At 46.2% G+C, this 18,721-nt stretch overlaps 1 protein-coding gene across 2 annotated transcripts in view; it reads left to right on the forward strand.

The window, feature by feature from the left end:
- The first annotated feature begins 493 nt into the window (after nucleotides 1–493).
- The window catches only part of GADL1 (GAD like acidic amino acid decarboxylase 1), a 380,197-nt gene continuing 361,969 nt past the window's right edge, over nucleotides 494–18,721 (forward strand). For both annotated transcript variants that reach the window (XM_088831973.1, XM_088831974.1), the window contains exon 1: nucleotides 494–951. The gene's annotated coding sequence lies outside the window, so the exon portion shown is untranslated. The remainder of the gene's footprint in view (nucleotides 952–18,721) is intronic.

Below are 18,721 nucleotides of genomic sequence, written 5' to 3' on the forward strand. Positions count from 1 at the left end.
TCCCCTCTCATCAGCAAATCTCCTGAGATTTTGTTATAAATACAGGTTCTCGGGCTCCACCTGGATGTCCTGGATCAGAAACCCTGGGGGCAAGACCCAGCAGTCTGTTTTAACAAGCCTTCCGGGTGGTTCTGACACACCTAAGTCTGAGAAGCACTGGCCTGCACTTGCATGAGGCGTCAATTGCTGAAAACAGCTCCGAGTGCAGTGAAGGCGCTTTGCGTCCTTGGTGCTCTTCTGAGCATCACGGAGAGCCCTCACTCTTTTCTCTCCGTATGCAGTCTCAGTGGAAGTCTTGTCCAGTTTCAGTTCTGGGATGTGTTTATTGTGGGCCAGTGTTTCTTTTCCTGTCACGGGCAAAAAAAAAGGGAAGTGGTAAAGACACTCCCATGTGGTCTGTTAGTCTCGACCGTGTGTTATTAGTTCCGTCTTTGTTCCTTGGGTGTAAAGCTTGCCTCTTCTGACAGGTGGTAAGTTCTTTGCAGGCAGGAGCTGAAAGCTCAGCGAAGTCTGGCTGAGTGATTTGAAGAGAATGGCTTCATTTGCCTCCTTAGCCAAAGGTGATGGTAGGGATCGAACAACTCACTTCACATTCAGTTGAGGATAGCTTTGGCAGCAGGAGTCCAGGGCGACTCCCAGTCCTGCTGTCCTGGATGCAGGTACCTTTGCCAGATGGTGTGAGTCCTCCCAATGGAGGCCCTGCTCACAGAGGATCCTGCAGACACACCTCTGAGAACAAAGCTGTCTCCTCAGCACGCTGATCACTGTGCCAGGACAGAGAGGAACCCTGCTTCTGGGAAGACACAATGGCTAATGGGTAACGATTGGGTGATGGTGGCAAGGCCTTGACAGGGTGTGATACACTTGGATGGTGCCATCATTTAATACCAGGGTTGAGTCAGCAGCTATATCCATCCCTTCGGACTCCCTGGAAATCTCGGCAAAGAGAGGGTAAGAAATACGTTACGTGGCTTCTAAGGGGCTGCTCATTCATTCATCCACTCACTCACTATTATTCCATATACCCCCTCAAGCTCCTGCTGTGTGCCAGACAGTGACGGTTTTGTGTATGTGTGAGAGAGAAGTTTCTTTTCCTTCATGTTCCAAATAATGGCTTTGATGCTTTTGCAATTGATTTCATTAATAAAGTTAATTTTATTCAAAATATTGGAGAAATGGCTACAAAAGAATGCTAATTTCTGAATTAGAATTTTGAGCTAAGGCTCTTGCTGTTTTTACGGGAAGACTGCTGCAGTCATATTGGAAATTCAGAAACATTGCTTCTGTTTTTCTCCTCTCTCACGCAAGCTGGGTAGGCTCCCGCCATGAGAATGAGTGTCTGAAACCTCCAGGACTGCTGCCCTACTTTTCTCCCAGCTCTTGGGATGTATCCAGTAGATGAGTCCTCCCTCATTGCTCTTTCTTTGTTGTGGATCAGAAAACTGAGGAGAAACTTTTCTTTCTCTTCCAGTTTGCCTTTTCCTTCTCTGCCCTTTTGCTCTGCACACATACACAGGTGACACGGGACAGCACTTGGAAAAAGTGCCTAGGGGGACGTGTGCACTTGAAGCCTCTCCTGCCGACTGCATCCGTCACAAGGTGTCTCTCTATGAGCTTTGAGCCAAGGTGGGGATTCTTATGGAGAACAGTGACGTGGAAACTGGACTTACTTGCAGACAGCCATGACCTCACCCTCTTCGTCTCTTTTGGAATTTGGCAATGAGACGATTGTTTCAATGGCAGAGTTTTACTCGGAGGAAATCCTGCCTGCTCTCCTGAGTGGCTCCATACTGCTGTAACCTTTTGCCTTATTTTCAGTCATGATGGGGGTGGGAGGTGTTCTGATTTATTCTGGGGAGCAGAAGCTTCTGTTTCCATTTCTTTGATAATTTGAGAGCCTCTGTTGGGAGATAGGCAGGATACTGAAGGCTGCTGTTCATGGCTGTGTCCAGGAATTTTTATTCTGGGGCAGGCTCCTTGGTTTAACCCATAAGACCTTTGATGATCTAACCCTTGCAGCCTTGTGTAAATCATAATTATTGGGAAATTTTGAGGATAGCTATGTGCCACGCAATGTAGAGATGGAAATATCTGGGATGGTGCAAGAGTCTTTGAATCTCACGTCAGAGGAAAAACAATCCAGCAGGGGTAAGAAATTAGGAAGGAAGGATACTGGAGCCTAGACACAGTTGCACGCAGAGAAGATGCCTGGTGTGTCTGAGGGCTGAGGATATCGGCTTGCACTTTCTCATCTAGAACCAGACGGTCTTTAGCCTCATCCCCCAAAGAGGCCCTCACGGTAGGCAAGGCACAGGCTGCTGACCTTGCCTGGAGGAGTTGGGGGGCAGCACCCCACCTCTCACACTGGAGTGGGACCAGGAAGTAGGCTGAGAGTTGAGAGCTGGTGGGACCGCTGGGCATCCGTGTGGCCCTGGGTGTAGGTACCTCGTGAGAGAGGCTGTGGGTTATTTATCCTAGGCCAGGAACAGATGGGGGCTTAGCCTAGAGTCAGAGTGTCACCCATGGCAGGGAAGAGATGGAGCTCCCAGTTCAGCTACTGAGCTTTGCTTCTGCTGAGGGAACAGATGTCAAGGTGTGTCCATAGACATGTGTTTCAGCTGTCTATTGCTGCAAAATGAACCAGACACTAGCTTAAGCCATTGGCTTGAGTTTAAACTCAGAACAATCCTTAGTTTTGCTCACCAGCCTGGGGGCGGGGCAGCGGGGCCCAGTGGGGCCCTTCTTGCTCAGGCTCTGTTGTGTGGATGCAGCCAGGAGGCACTTGGGGCTGGGCTCCCCTTGACTGTCTCCTCACACGTCTCACCCTGGGCCAGGAGGACTCAGCCAGCTGCGGGCAGGCACAGCCGTGCTGCTCAGGCCTCCCTCTCTCTCTCCACGTGGTCTGGCCGTAGTGCCACCACCCATCCCAGACATCTCGGATGGTGGCTGAAGGCTCCCTGAGCCAGTGTCCCCAAAACCGTTTACAGAAACCACACGGCCTTTTCTACACCGGTCTCAGAACCCATGGAGCAGCGCTTCTACTGCCTTCTCTCCCTGGATGCAGTTACAGAGTCCTGTCCGGGTTCAAAGGGAGGCGATAGACTCCACATCTTGATAGGAGGAGTGTCAAAAAATTCACAGGGATACTGCCAAACCTCCCCAGCTTGATCATGAAGAACTCTGTGAAGCCCAGCTTCAGAGGAGGCCCAGGCGCTGATGACCCAGAGCAGACGCCGCTCCCCCAGGCCGGGAGAATGCATGTCTCAGGAACTCAGGTTGGCCACAGGACGAAGATTAGAGCAGGGGAGAAGGATACCATCTTGAACGACTGAATTTAAATCTGGAATCGATCATGATTAAATCTGCCAGTTACTGATTTGCATTGACTGAGAACATTTTTTCAATTCCAAGTAGAAATAGAGTGGCCAAAGAACTCAAGTTTAGTTACCAAAAAATAAAGCTCCAGATTGTACATCTGAAGCTGTGGCTGTGTGAATCCCATGGTGGAGACTCTGGAAAGGTGGCAGCTGACTGACCTCCTCAAACCCAACTTCTGTGCAGGCAGGATGATGTGGGGACCTGCAACGGGCCTTGGGCTTGGCTGGAGTCTTTGGAAGGAGCTATCTTAAGACTTTTTTCTCTTTCCGAGCCTAATAGGAGCTGAGGGGCACTGTGGAGAGCTGTGGGGTGAGCAGCCAGACGCAGGTTCTTAGAGAAAGCCTGGCCTCGGCGGTCTGCAGCCCGTGAGAAGGGGAAGAGTACTGGCCCTATGCATGCTTCTGGGACTTCTTCCTGGTGCCAGATCCTGAGAAATTGTGAGGGATCTGAAATAGGAAGCGAATCCTCCCTACTTTTGATGCCCAGAAGTGCTGGTGTTTGCCAACGCGGCTGAGGGACCCGGATGCTTTGTCTTGAGGTGTCCTGGGGATGGCATCTTGCAGCTGGGTCCCCACTGACCCACAGGGCAGGCCGTGAACCACTTCTGGCCACTGAGGTGCCCCAGGGAGTGGACCCAGGGGAGTATCGAGGTATTTTTATACCCAACATAGATCATATTTTAATACTCCTGCCTTTATCCAACAACTTTATTTTCAGAGATAATCATGTAGTATTTGGTAACAATAATTTTAATTGTTCTTCATAAACAAACAAAAATTAACAAAGAAGAAGACATTTTAATTTTCAAAACGTTATTCAAATCTAGGAAGATGTTAGATGTATGAACTAAAATTTCGCTTCCCAAATGAAATATTTTGGCTTGCAGTTCATACTTCTTTTCATTAAAAAAGCTTTTTAAACACAGACAACCCCACTGTAACAGAACTGAAGGGACCCAGGCTCTCTTTCTTGGCCACAGTACTTACTGTCCTGTCATTGCTTGCTTAGAACCCACTGTGCGGACACAGGGACACTCTGTACTGTGGGGGCTGGAGACAGACCATTTCCAACTTGCTGTGAACTTATTCTTCACAGAAGCTTAGCACCGAGTTGGGTGTATTGGAGGCCAACTGAGCAACTGAAAGTTTTATGAATTAGCTTCCATGTAGAATGTAGTGTCTATTAAGAGAGAAGTGACAAAAATGTGCTAATTTGAAGCTAGTGTGTGTATAATTCAAACTCTATTATAACCACTGCTGCTGCTGCTGCTAAGTCACTTCAGTCGTGTCCGACTCTGTGTGACCCCATAGATGGAGGCCCACCAGGCTCCCCCGTCCCTGGGATTCTCCAGGCAAGAACACTGGTGTGGGTTGCCATTTCCTTCTCCAATGTGTGAAAGTGAAAAGTGAAAGTGAAGTTGCTCAGTCGTGTCTGACCCATAGCGACCCATGGACTGCAGCCTACCAGGCTCCTCCATCCATGGGATTTTCTAGGCAAGACTATAACCACAGCCATTGTTTAAAACTCAGATCAACAGAAGACTTTTGGGAGAGAGGAGTATTTCATCACTGACATTGTTTAAATTGGCATCCACAGTGAGGATAAAGAGCACACTGGCTTCTACTTGGTTCTATGCTTGTTCACATTTCCCTGCAGATGCTCTTAGCAGCTGGCACATGGGGCAGACTGTGGCCAGTGATCCGCTCTTGGTGTAGTCCTGGGCTCTAGAGCCAAGGGTAAAGAGATCTCAAATTCAGAGCAAGAAAGAAGAACAGTAGGACCCCTGTCCAGGCAGCGTCTCAAAGAAATGAAGGTGCTGGGAGACCTGTTCAAGAGCTCACGTGAAAGGGCAAGAAGCCCACCAGAGGTGATTTGACAATAGCACAAAGAAAAGAATATTCTCTGGAATAAAGACCATGATCTTTGAATTTTAAATTCTTGCAGATGAGTGAAAGAGGATGGTGATGATTGAGATTTGAACCAGGAGGGTGAGAGCAGAAAGACGGAGCAAATTTGCATAGGGAAGAAAATCATTAAGAAAGGACTTAACAGGTTTGTACGTAGGCCCCCAAGACCCTAACGTAGGAACAGCACAGTTCCAGGAAGAACAGAAAAGGGATGCCGGAGAGCTTATTTGTAAACAGATAATAAAAAGAAATCTATTTGCACTGAGGAGAGAGTTGAAGCTAAAGAAAACCCTTAGCCTGCAGACTGGCATGTTCTGAGCGCCAGGCAGTGTTGAAGAGAAGAACCACGTAACTAAATGTGTCTGCCAGAATTCCTAAACCTAAAGGGTAAAGAGAAAAATTTATATCCTTCGAGACAGAAAAATAAAGTTAGGCAGAAAAAAAGAATCAGATTGTCACTGGAACTGTATTCTGACAACTCTGCAAATTAGAAGATAGCAGAATGATGTCTACATACACTTCCAAGAGGAAAGGTCTCTGCCTGAAGAGTCTTATTTGCAGCCAAGATATTATTCACCTGCCAGGGTGGAGGGGTGAGATTTATGGATTTGCAGTAAGTCAGATAAAAGAACTGAGAAAGAACTCTAAACAGACCCCAGAGCTGTAAGCACTGGCCAGCGATGGGATGGAAAGGAATATGTAACTTCAGTGCTAAATGGAGGCTCTGAAGGCGGGAGAGGCCTCTCACTTAGTAACAATTTTCAGTCAAAGCACCGCCTGTCCTGGTAAACCTGGGGAGGGGGCGCATGCATGCATGCTGTCACTTTAGTCAGGTGTCCAACTCTTTGCGACCCTATGGACTGTACCTGCCAGGTTCCTCTGCCCGTGGGATTCCCCAGTCAAGAATACTGGAGTGGGTTGCCATTTCTGCCTCTAGGGGATCTTCTGGACCTGGGGATGGATCTATGTCTCTTCCGTCTCCGGCACTGGCAACAGATTCTTTAGAGGAAAGGCATTTGGAAAGTCTCATCTTTCAGGGGAGGAGGAGGAAGAGGCCGGGCTCGTGTCACCTGCTGTCTGTCGAGGGACCCCGCTTAGAGGGCTTCCAGCTTGCTGCGATGATCTGCTCTGGCTGTCCTGAGAGGACTAATCATTAGTATTGCAATGGGGCCAAAAACATTCCATAGCTGGGACTGAAAATAGAGATCTTCAACAGACAAAATTTAAATCATGAATGGACTAAGTTGAAGATCCTGAGTTTCTTTGAGGGGAAAAGAGTGAATTTTTTTCCCTGGTCGGAACGTGGTGACTGGAGAACTTGATTAAACAGAAAAAGAGAAAACGAGAGGGGGACAAATTGAGAGAGTAACGCTGGCATACATGCACTCCCGCGCGCAAAACAGAAGCAAGCACGGAGCCGCTGTGCAGCATGGGGAGCTCAGCGCTGCGCTCTGCCGTGACCCAGAGGGCTGGCAGGTGGGCCCGGGAATGGGGGGGGCCTGGAAGGGAGGGGCATCTGGGAGGGGCGGGGGGGCCCGGGAGGGAGGGGGTAGATGGACACAAATAGCTGATCACGTCATTGTACAGTATAAACTAACACGACATTGTAAATGAATTATACTGCAATTTTTAAAAAAGCCTTACTCAAAAAAAAATAAATGTCGGTACTGGCTTCTCTGAAGTTTATAGTTGATAACATACAAAATCTGGGGCCAGAGGCTATTAACTTCCTCACCTGTGATTCCTCACTGCCTTCTCATACAGAAGCTGAATAAGGTGGAATGAAAGAGCTTCCTGCGTCTCCCAGGGTACCCTACACTGCGTGCAAAACCATCAGTTTTGAAGAATGTAGTCTTCCTTAGCTATGGAAAGTATTCTCTCAATTGAGAGAGGTTTTATTTTCAATGAAAACATCTCAAAATCTGCCAGGTGTCATGCTAAAGGTTCCTGGAGATACGGGATAAATAGATCCAGGCTGCCATCCACACTTTAGTAAGAACTGCTCATGTCTCTCGAGTGGGATCACTCACCTCCGTTCTCTCAGCAGCTTTCTTGGTTTTGCCTTGCCGTGACTGCTTCTCTTCCAGCTTCAGGTGTCTGCTCCATCATATGCGGTAAGGTGGCATCTGTGGCTTTTGCTCTCCAGCCCCCATGGTCTCTTCTGCACCTGACCTGATTTTGTTCTGGCAAATCCTTCCCCACCCAAATCTCAGAACTAGGGTGGGTATAGCCTTGGTGAATTCCCTCCCTGCTCCCCAAGCCTCAGCAGCTGGCCAGGAATGGGTTGCAGTAGACACCTGCTACTTCCTTTAAGACTGGATTCTAGTTCCTTCCACAAACTATGCCCTTACCCTTCTTTTTCCCCTGGTCAGACCCCTTCCTTCCTTTGCAGAAGGTTATGTGTGATAATATCATTGGACAGCTTCTGCGTGCTGAGTGCTTCATGCCCAGGCACCAGGCTTAACACCCAGTCACAAGTTGCAAGAACAACAGTGTATTTCGGCTTCCTTCTCTGGGATCACATTCAACTTGCTTTTGGTGGTGGGGCAGAATTTTTTTGTCATGCCAAGACAACTCAAATTATTTGGCTAAAACAATTTCTTTTTAAATCAATTCTCCTAAGTCATAAATTTCTCATACATTTCATTACTTCAGAGTTGAAATTTCCTGAAATTTTAGGTTGCCCTCCCTTCTTAGGGGTTCTCCCATCCGCCTTCCTTTCCAGGATGCTGCCTGTGGACAAAGGAAAGCACACGCAGCGTCAAAACTGGAGGGAGGGAGTTCTCTGTTGATAGTCCTCAGAGCCTCAGATGAGCTCATGCTTTCTTCTCAGGTGGGCGGGCCTTCTTTCCTGCTCTGAGCTTGCTGTGCTACTCCCCGCCATCCATGGGCAAAGTCACAGGCCACGGCCATGGTTTCTATGTACTTGCTGTCTTCCTTCGACCCAGATCCCTCTCAGTGAATGGATCCTCTCAGCCTTCTGCTGGGCCCTCCACTGGAGCACTGGAGTTGGGATCCCAGTGGGAAGCACACACGCTGTCTCAGGCATTCTAGCTGCCTCAAGTCCTTGGTCTCCATTCACTTCCTATGTACTGGTGCGGGGTGGGGCATGCTCTGAGGAGCTCCCAGGGTGTTTCTGTCAGAACCACTGAAGTGAGCTGGGGCAGAACACCCTTCACTTTGGCATGGCCTGAACTCATCCTACTGGGTTTTAGTAGCACCTCACACATGGCTTCCCTGGTGGCTTGGGTGTTAAAGATCTGCCTGCAATGCCGGAGACCCAGATTCAATCCCTAGGTGGGGAAGTTCCCCTGGAGGAGGGCATGGCAACCCACTCCAGTATTCTTGCCTAGAGAATCCTATGGACAGAGGAGCCTGGCTATAGCCCATGGGGTTGCAAAGAGTCGGACACGACTGAGCAACTAACACTTTCACTTTCACACACAGCTGGCGGCCCACCTCCCCTCTGGGTCAGAAGGGCTGCATCTCACGTGTGACCTTGTCCCCCTGCTTGCTCCTCCACGTCACTCCCAGGCTTTACCTCTTCCCGGGTGGCGGCTGAACTTCTCTCAGGAACCCGCCTCTTCTTCCATCCTCTAATCTGAGTGTATGACCTTTTGATCTTTGGAACCTGCGATCCCTTTTTCTTCCTCCTCCTTTCTCAAAAAAAATCACAACTCTTGCGAAGTGAATGTCCTGGCTTTCACAGCTGTTGTTTCTGCACATGCTTTGGGAGTCTATTTGGAAATCAGTAGTTGCCAACCATCTGGGCTTCCCAGGTGGCACTAGTGATAAAAGACCTGCCTGCCAAGGCAGGAGACCTAAAAGACACAGGTTTGATCCCTGGGTCGGGAAGATCCCCTGGAGAAGGGCATGGAAACCCACTCTAGTATTCTTGCCTGGAGAATCCCATGAGCAGAGGAGCCTGGTGGGCTATGATCCATAGGGTCACAAAAGAGTAGGACACAACTGAAGCAACTTAGTACGTATGCATGCAGCCAACCATCTAATGCTCTGTTCTTGTCTGAGTTCCATGGTGGGCCCCTGCATCCCTCCAAACTCAACTCTGCTCCTTCCTGGCTCCCCAGCTCCTTCTGTGACTCCAATCCTCCTGCTTCCCCCTTATAAGGACCCCTGGGGTTATATTAGGCCCGTCTGGGTAACCCGGAATAATCTCTCCATCTCAGGTCCCTTGGCTTAGTGACATCTCCAGAGCCCTTTTTTACCACGCAAAGTTACATGTTCATGGGTTCAGGGATTGGGCTGTGGACATACTTTGGGGCCATTATTCACCCTGCCACACTACCCAATGTTTATATAAAAAGTGTTGTAAAATATTACCTTGCTCTACATTCCAATCCTTAAATCCTCCCAGCCATCCTGAGTCAAGCACCATTACTACGTATTCTCATTTAACAGAAGAAGAAATTTAAGTTAAATGTGGACCAAGATTGCCTGACTCCAAAGCCAGTATTTTGTCTGTGACTTCAGAGTCCTTCCCTATGAGGCTGCCCCAACCCAACCAAACTTCCTTTAATCCAGATTACCACATTGTGTCTTCATGTTGCAAATTTTCATTTGATCGCGTGTTTTACTGGTATTCAAGTGCAGTGTGTGTGTGTATATAAGATTTTCTTGCCAGAAAAAATTGTAAAAGTTTCAATCTGGGACAAGACTTTCTGTCTCTTTGAGCCACAGCCCCAATAAAAAGGCCTCTGTAGGGTGGCCACCCACTAAATATGTCCAAAAAACTTGCTGATGTGGATCTGTGTCAGCTGTCCAGTCAGCCTGCTGAAATTCATTGAGTCCTTACTGGATGCTGGGCCCTGGACCGACTTGGGCGACAGAAGTGAAAGGCCTGCTCCTTGCCCTAAAGATGTCTGTAGTCTGATACCTAAAAACCGTGCCTCTTGTTCCTCCCCTGAGGACACTAGACAGTGGGCCGCGCCTGGCTGGACACCATGTCAATTATGGAATCCTCATAGGAACCCTGAAATCCAGGGGCAGACTTGTTTATTTTGTGATCCCTTTGCTTCTCTTTCTATGACAATTTCCTTCTTTCTCAATTTTGGATTTGCCAAATAGGAGGGTGATTTGGTGGTTCCATTCACACAGGATAGACAGGAAACCTGTGGGTGACCTGTGGGTCACCAGGAGAGGGAACCACTCTGCCCGTCATCCAGACCTTGAGGGTGTGGGTTACTCAGTATCTGGGCTTTCCCAGACCCCTGCCTGTTCTTGTCAGGGGACTGTGACTGCAACCCCAGCCTGTAGTTGGTGTGGGTGAAAGGCACTGGCAGTGAAAGTGGAAGTGCCTCGGGGCCAGGAGTCTGTCTGCTTACCAAGCCCACGTGCGTGGCCACTTGATGGGACCCCCTGGTGAGGCTTGCAGCCTCCCTGCTTCACTCACTGTGGTCATGTGGGTGTCTTCTCCATACCTGGCCACCATCCTGGGCACGCTCCCCTCAGCCCCAGAACTAGAGCTTCTGAGTCTGCTCTGCCTACCTTCTCTGGCTCTGCTTCTTAGTCACCAGGGTCCTAACCATCTCCCAGTCCGCACCACTTGCTCTCACAGAAGCCTCTGATATTATCTACGTCTCAGTCTTGACAGATAGATCTGTGTAGATATTTACTTCAAATGTGGTGGTTACCAAAGTTTTATTGCATCATCATTAATTCCTCAGAGATTCTGTTAAAAATATAGAAGTCAGAGCCTGATCCTTGATCTCCCAAAGGAGAATCTGCAAGTATGAGTATTTTTTATGTAGTATTAAAAAAAAATCTTGCCATATAATTTTGCTGCTTCAGTGTTAGACAACCACTACTTTATTTAACCGCCCTCTTCCTGGTTTCTTACCTATTTCACTCATTCTGAAAAGGTATTTCAGACATCAGCAAATAGGCAGGTAACACTGAAGTTGTTGATGAAGTGAGGTGGGTGTGGGTATGACAGGAGACGCTGAAAAAGATTAGCAGGGCTATTAACTACTGTTGATGCCACCGAGGGTGAGGCGTTCAGTGGGGGCTTTATCTTTAGTCAGTCATTCAGTCTCTTCTAAACATCCCTTTAAAAGGTAAGAATAATTGTCCCCACCTTACAGACAGGGCAATGGATCTCATAGAGGTTAAGTAGGGGTAAAACAGCCAGAGTATGGTGAAGGAAATTTTCAAATCCTGGTCTCTCGGTTTCCCCAAAGCCTGCATTGCTCTAGTTTAGAACTAAACCATGGGTGCTAGAGATGTTGAAGGCCAGCTCTGCTAGCATTTCCTTTGGTTTTCTTGGACCAGTGGCCATGAAATGTAAGGAAACATTCATGCCTGTTTCCCCTCCCCAAATAAAGGATTCTGTGGTCAAGTAAGTTTTGGAAATGCCACTTTCTATAGCCTGGTCTTGGAGCATGATCATAAACTAACATGGTGGTGGTGGTTTAGTCACTAAGTCGTGTCCAACTCTTGTGACCCCATGAACTATAGACTGCCAGGCTCCTCTGTCTGGGGGATTCTCCAGGCAAGAATACTGGAGTGGGTTGCCATTTCCTTCTCCAGTAAACTAACATACTGAAGACCTAAAAAATCCCATACAGTGACGATTACTTAGGTCAAGCACATTTTTCACATGAATCTCACCGTCATGATATTATATTTCCAAGAAACACTGCCTTAACTTATGGGGTATATAATAGTATATGATGTGTACATTTGGGGGAACATCAGCATAGCACACAGACAGCCACATTTGAAGGGAATGTGAGAAAAGTAGAAGGAAAAGGACAGCCAGCCAAAGAGAAGAGCTGTTTGCCGTGTCCTCCTCTGAGAAGAGGAAAATGGCACCAGGGCTACCAAACAGGCCATAGAACCTTCCCTCCAACTCCTCTGCGGTCCTTAGTGATGGAGCATGCAGGTTCCCTGAGTCCCTGTTGCGTGATAAGCCTCGGAGCTGCTCACCGAGTCCCTATGGCAATGCTAAACCATGCAGGAATACCTTCTCAGTAGGTTAGCAGATGCTGCTCAGACTACACTGCAATAGTATCACGAGCCTGATTTTCTGGGTCGCAGAGCCAAGTGGTGGGAAATAGCCTCTCCCTCCACTTCCTGGATCTTTGTATGTTTGCTTTCAGTGAATACACCTCAAGATACAATTTTCAGTTAAAAAACAAGACAATGGTACTGGATTAATTCACCATGGCTTTTTTTCACCTGGAGCAAAACAGGCTTTCTAAGGTACCCATCCAAGACTGCACGGAAAATGGCCCAAACCCAGACTGGAGTTTTCACAAAACCATGCTCACTGCTGGTCTGAGATCAAGGGCCCAGGAGGAGCTGGAGGAAGGGCAGGGCAAAATCTGGGCTCTTCGGAGGCATGCCTGCCAGCAGTCTCCTGGGCTAACAGGGCTGCCCACCTGCTGATTTCCTTGTGCAGTGCTGGAAGATTTTGAGTTGGTTAATTATACAGCTAATGAGCTTGGGGGAGTTTGCTTTCAGAGTCTCTCACTTCAGGTGACGAGAGGGAAAAGCATCACATGTCACATAACGACTTCTGCCCTTGGGGAGTGAGTTAAGTCAGGTTTTTGAAAGATGGCACATTCGGAAGTAGAGTGTCTGGAGTTCTCGTGTCCCTTGCATCCAGGTGCGTCGGTCGTGCCTTTCCTCGGCTTCTGGAAACCCTTGTTGCGGAGAGTGCCTCTCCCTGCCTGGTTTTACTCTTCCGTGCAGCACAGATGTACCTGAAGGCGAGAAATGAAGTGATTTCTGCCAGCATCGCTTCTTCCCGGCTCTGATGGGCCCTGCAAGCCTGCAGGACTCCTGAGGCCATTCATGTGTCTGCGTCCTACAAGACAGATGAAATATAATTTACCTTTTAGACAGTCTTAGGAAGCTTCCAGTTACAGGAAAGGAGAAACCAAAACATGAGCAGACTTACTTGCCAGGAAAGAAACGGAGAAGCCCACACAGGAACAAGGTGCAGGGAAGCTCCGGGATGACAGCTGTGTCGCAGACTTGCGGGGCAGGGGGAGAAAAGACTGTGGTGGGAGGGTCTGAAATGAACTCCGGGAGTTGGTGATGGACAGGGAGGCCTGGCGTGCTGTGATTCATGGGGTCGCGGAGAGTCGGACACGACTGAGCGACTGAAATGAACTGAACTGAACTGAACTGAACATGAAATAATGAAAGTAGAACTGATAGTTCACTGGATATGTTTCCTTGCGGTGTAGAAAAACTAGCAGTAGCTATAGAGGAAACGAACTAAATGAGAAAATAAGGCAATTATTAATTCCAGATAACATGAAAAGTTATACAAGAAAGGAAATGCTGACAGTGTATTACTTGGTTTGGCAGTGAACAAAAGTTATATAGCTATAATATTATAACAGGATGTGTAAGTGGAGAAGTAGAGGTTATATGAAAGCCAAATATTTATCTGGTATTATAGGTCATCAGTAGATAATTTCTAAAACTGGGAAGTGAAGTAGCAATATAATACATATTTTGGTTAACTGTGAAACACAGAAAGACAAAATAACAAACTAGGCAAAAGTTTTTTATCAATTTTTTTATGAAGTATAGTTGATTTGCAGTGTTATGTTAATTTCTGCTATACAGCAAAGCCATTCATTTGAACATGTATATGCACTTTTTATGCGTGTATTTTTCCATTGATTTATCACAGGATATTGGATATCGTTCTCTGCAGCAGGACCTGTTGTTTATCCATTCTGTATATAAAAGCTCACATCTGCTGACCTCTTTCTCCCACTCCTTTCCCTCCCAACAACCTTCCCCTTGGCAATCACTGTCCTTTTCTCTGTGTCCATGACTCTGTTTCATAGACAGGTTCATTTATGTCACAGTTTAGGCTGTACGTATAAGTGATATCATATGGTGTTTACCTTTCTTTTTCTGACTTCACTCACTGTGAGAATCTCTCACACCATCGTGTTGTTGCAAGAGACTTCCTTTCTTTCTCATTCCGTCTGTGTCTGTACAACATCTTCTTTGTCCAGTCATCTGTTGATGCTTAGGTGGTTTCTCTGTCTTGTTGCCTAATCGTGCTGCTGTGAACACTGGGTGCATATATATATTTTTTAACAAAAAGTTAACTGTATTAGTTTGCTAGGGCTGCCATAACAAATACCACGGACTAGGTGGTTTAAACAGCAGAAAGACATTTTCTCACAGTTCTTGAGGGTGGAGTCCAAGACCCAGGTGTCAGCAGGGTTGGTTTCTTCTGAGGCCTCTCTCCTTGGCTTGCAGGTGGCCTCCTTCCCACCGTGTCTTCATGTGGACTCTCCCCTATATGTGTCTGTGCCCTCATTTCCTGATTTCCTTTTTATGGGCACCACGGTGGATTAAGACCCGCCATAGTGACTTCACTTTAACTTAATCACCTCTTTAAAGTCTCTGCCTCCAAATACAGTCACATTCTGAGGTACTGAGGGCTGAGAATGCAACACACATATTTGGGGAGGACAGAATTTAGCCTGTAACAGTCACACAGTAACCAAGCAGAGGAAATAAATGAAGCAGCTATTAACTCAGGGAAAAATCATAGCTGTAGCAGAAACGATCACAGTAAACTATCTGGTCACCAGCAAACAATGTTTCCATTGTCATTATAATGTCAGTGCTAAGTCTGAACCAAGCTTTGTGCGTTGAGAATATAGGTGTGGCAGTAATGTAGATGAGATGGGTGAGGACTCAACCACCACAAAGGAAACATAAGTAAGAGACAATATTTGAAACAGGTTACTCAAGGAAGAGTAGAAGAGGATTTTATTTACAGATATGTAGGTAAACCTTTACAAAGACAGCCTAAAGTGATGGAAAGTAGTTGCATTTGGTGAGAAGGAATGGGGTGTGGAGGGCTAGAGAAAGGAACACTAAACTGTACTATAAGTTTCCTGTAGTTTGATGCTGTAACTGTGAAGATATTACTGTGGTTAAGAACTAATTTTTTTTAAGTTTTAAAAAAGAGTTATTTATTTTAGAGAATAATTGCTTTCCAATATTGTGTTGGTTTCTGCCATGCATCAGCGTGAATCAGCCATCGGGTTACATATGTCCCCTCCCTCTTGAGCCTCCCTCTTACCTCCCACCCAACCCCACTTCTCCAGGTACTGACAGAGCGTGGTTGCGCTTCCCGTGTCATACAGGAAAACATGCCATCCATTGTACACATGGGGATGTAGGTTTCATTGCTACTCTCTCAATTAGTCCCACCCTCTCCATCCCCACTGTGTCCACAAGTCTGCTCTGTATGTCTGTCTCCATTGCCGCCTTGCAAATAGATTCACCAGTACCATCTTCCTAGATTGCATATATATATGCATTAATGTATGATATTTGTTTCTCAAGAGGCAGGTCAGGTGGTCTGGGATTCCCATCTCTTTCAGAATTTTCCACAGTTTATTGTGATCCACACAGTCAAAGGCTTTGGCATAGTCAATGAAGCAGAAATAGATATTTTTCTGGAACTCTCTTGCTTTCTCCATGATCCAGCGGATGTTGGCAATTTGATCTCTGGTGCCTCTGCCTTTTCTAAAACCTGCTTGAACATCTGGGAGTTCACGGTTCACAAATTGCTGAAGCCTGGCTTGGAGGATTTTGAGCATGACTTTACTAGCGTGTGAGATGAGTGCAATTGTGCGGTAGTTTGAGCATTCTTTGGCATTGCCTTTCTTTGGGATTGGAATGAAGACTGACCTTTTCCAGTCCTGTGGCCACTGCTGAGTTTTCCAAATTTGCAGGTCATGAAGCAACAGTCAGAACTGTACATGGAACAACAGACTGGTTCCAAATAGGAAAAGAAGTACGTCAAGGCTGTATATTGTCACCTTGCTTATTTAACTTATATGCAGAGTAGATCATGAGGAACGCTGGGCTGGAAGAAGCACAAGCTGGAATCAAGATTGCTGGGAGAAATATCAATAACCTCAGATATGCAGATGACACTACCCTTATGGCAGAAGGTGAAGAGGAACTCAAAAGCCTCTTGATGAAAGTGAAAGAGGAGAGTGAAAAAGTTGGTTTGAAGCTCAACATTCAGAAAACAAAGATCATGGCATCTGGTCCCATCACTTCATGGGAAATAGATGGGAAAACAGTGGAAACAGTGTCAGACTTTATTTTTTGGGCTCCAAAATCACTGCAGATGCTGATTGCAGCCATGAAATTAAAAGACGCTTACTCCTTGGAAGGAAAGTTATGACCAACCTTGATAGCATATTAAAAAGCAGAGACATTACTTTGCCAACCAAGGTCCGTCTAGCCAAGGCTATGGTTTTTTCTGTGGTCATGTATGGATGTGAGAGTTGGACTGTGAAGAAAGCTGATCGCCGAAGAATTGATGCTTTTGAACTGTGGTGTTGGAGAAGATTCTTGAGAGTCCCTTGGACTGCAAGGAGATCCAACCAGTCCATTCTAGAGGAGATCAATCCTGGGTGTTCATTGGAGGACTGATGCTAAAGCTGAAACTGCAATACTTTGGCCACCTCATGCGGCGAGTTGACTCACTGGAAAAGACTCTGATGCTGGGAAAGGTTGGGGGCGGGAGGAGAAGGGGACGACGGAGAATGAGATGGCTGGATGGCATCACCGACTCTGTGGACATGAGTTTGAGTGAACTCTGGGAGTTGGTGATGGACAGGGAGGCCTGGCGTGCTATGATTCATGGGGTCGTGGAGAGTCGGACACGACTGAGCGACTGAACTGAACTGAACTGATGATATTTGTTTCTTTCTTTCTGTCTTTCTTCACTCTATAGAATAGGTTCTATGTTCATCTACTTCATTAGAACTGACTCAAATGTGTTCCTTTTTATGGCTGAGTAATATTCCTTTGTATGTATGATCCACAACTTCTTTATCCATTCATCTGTCAATGGACAACTAGGTTGCTTCCATGTCCTAGCTGTTGTAAACAGTGCCACAATGAACAATGGGATGCATGTGTCTTTTTCAGTTATGTTTTCCTGAGATGATATGCCCAGCAGTGGGATTGTTGGGTCATATGGTAGTTTTATTGCTAGTTTTTTAAGGAGTCTCCATAATGTTCTGCATAGTGACTGTATCAATTTACCTACCAACAGTGCAAGAGGGTTCCCTTTTCTCTACACCCTCTCCAGCATTTATTTTTTGTAGGTTTTTTGATGATGGTCATTCTGACCATTCTGTGAAGTGATACATCATTATAGTTTCAATTTGCATTTCTCTAGTAATGAGTGATATTGAACATCTTTTTATGAGTTTATTAGCCATCTGTATGTTTTCTTTGGAGAAATGTCTGTTGAGGTCTTATGCCTACTTTTTGATTGGGTTGTTTGTTTTTCTGATATTGAGCCGCATGAACTGCTTGTATATTTTAGAGATTAACCCTTTGTCAGTTGTTTCATTTATTATTATTTTCTCCCATCCTGAGGGTTGTCGTTTCACCTTGTTTATAGTTTCCTTTGCTGTGCAAAAGCTTTTAAGTTTAATGAGGTCCCGTTTGTTTATTTTTGTTTTTATTTTCATTACTCTAGGAGGTTGGTCATAGAGGGTCTTACTATGATTTATGTCAAGGAGTGGACTGCCTGAGAGCTTTATAGTTTCTGGCCTTACATTTAAGTCTCTACTCAATTTTGAGTTTATTTTTGTGTATGATGTTAGGAGGTGTTCCAATTTTATTCTTTCACGTGTATTTGTCCAGGTTTCCTAGTACCACTTATTGAAGAGACGCTGTTTGTTTTTTTCCACTGTATATTCATGCCTCCTTTGTCAAAGAGAAGGTGTCCATTGTCACTTGGGTTTTTATCTAGGATTTCTATCTTGTTCCATTTGCCTTTATTTCTATTTTTATGTTAGTACCATGCTTTAGCTTTGTAGTATAGACTGAAGTCAGGACAGTTGATTTATGCAGCTCTGTTTCTCTTTCTCAAGACTGCCTTGGCTATTTGAGGTCTTTTGTGTTTCCATGCCAATTATGGAAATTTTTGTTCTAGTTCTCTGAAGAATACCATTGGTGGTTTCATAGAGATTCCATTGAATCTATCGATGGCTTTGGGTAATACATTTTCACAATATTGATTCTTCCAGCCCAGGAACATGGTGTATCTCTCCATCTGTTTGTGTCATTTTGATTCCTTTCATCGGTGTCTTACAGCTTTCTGCATACAGCTCGTTTGTCTCTTTCAGTTCAGTTTCATACAGTCGCTCAGTCATGTCTGCCTCTTTGCGACCCCATAGACTGCAGCACGCCAGGCCTCCCTGTCCATCACCAACTCCCAGAGTTCACTCAAACTCATGTCCATTGAGTCAGTGATGCCATCCAACCATCCTATTCTCTGTTGTCCGCATTACCTTCTGCCTTCAATCTTTCCCAACATCAGGGTCTTTGCAAATGAGTAAGTTCTTTGCATCAGGTGGCCAAGGTATTGGAGTTTCAGCTTCAGCATCAGTCCT

Source organism: Moschus berezovskii, chromosome 24 (assembly GCF_049115385.1).
Source record: "Moschus berezovskii isolate FMDL1 chromosome 24, NW_MosBer_1.0, whole genome shotgun sequence".
Classification (NCBI taxonomy): Eukaryota; Metazoa; Chordata; class Mammalia; order Artiodactyla; family Moschidae; genus Moschus; species Moschus berezovskii.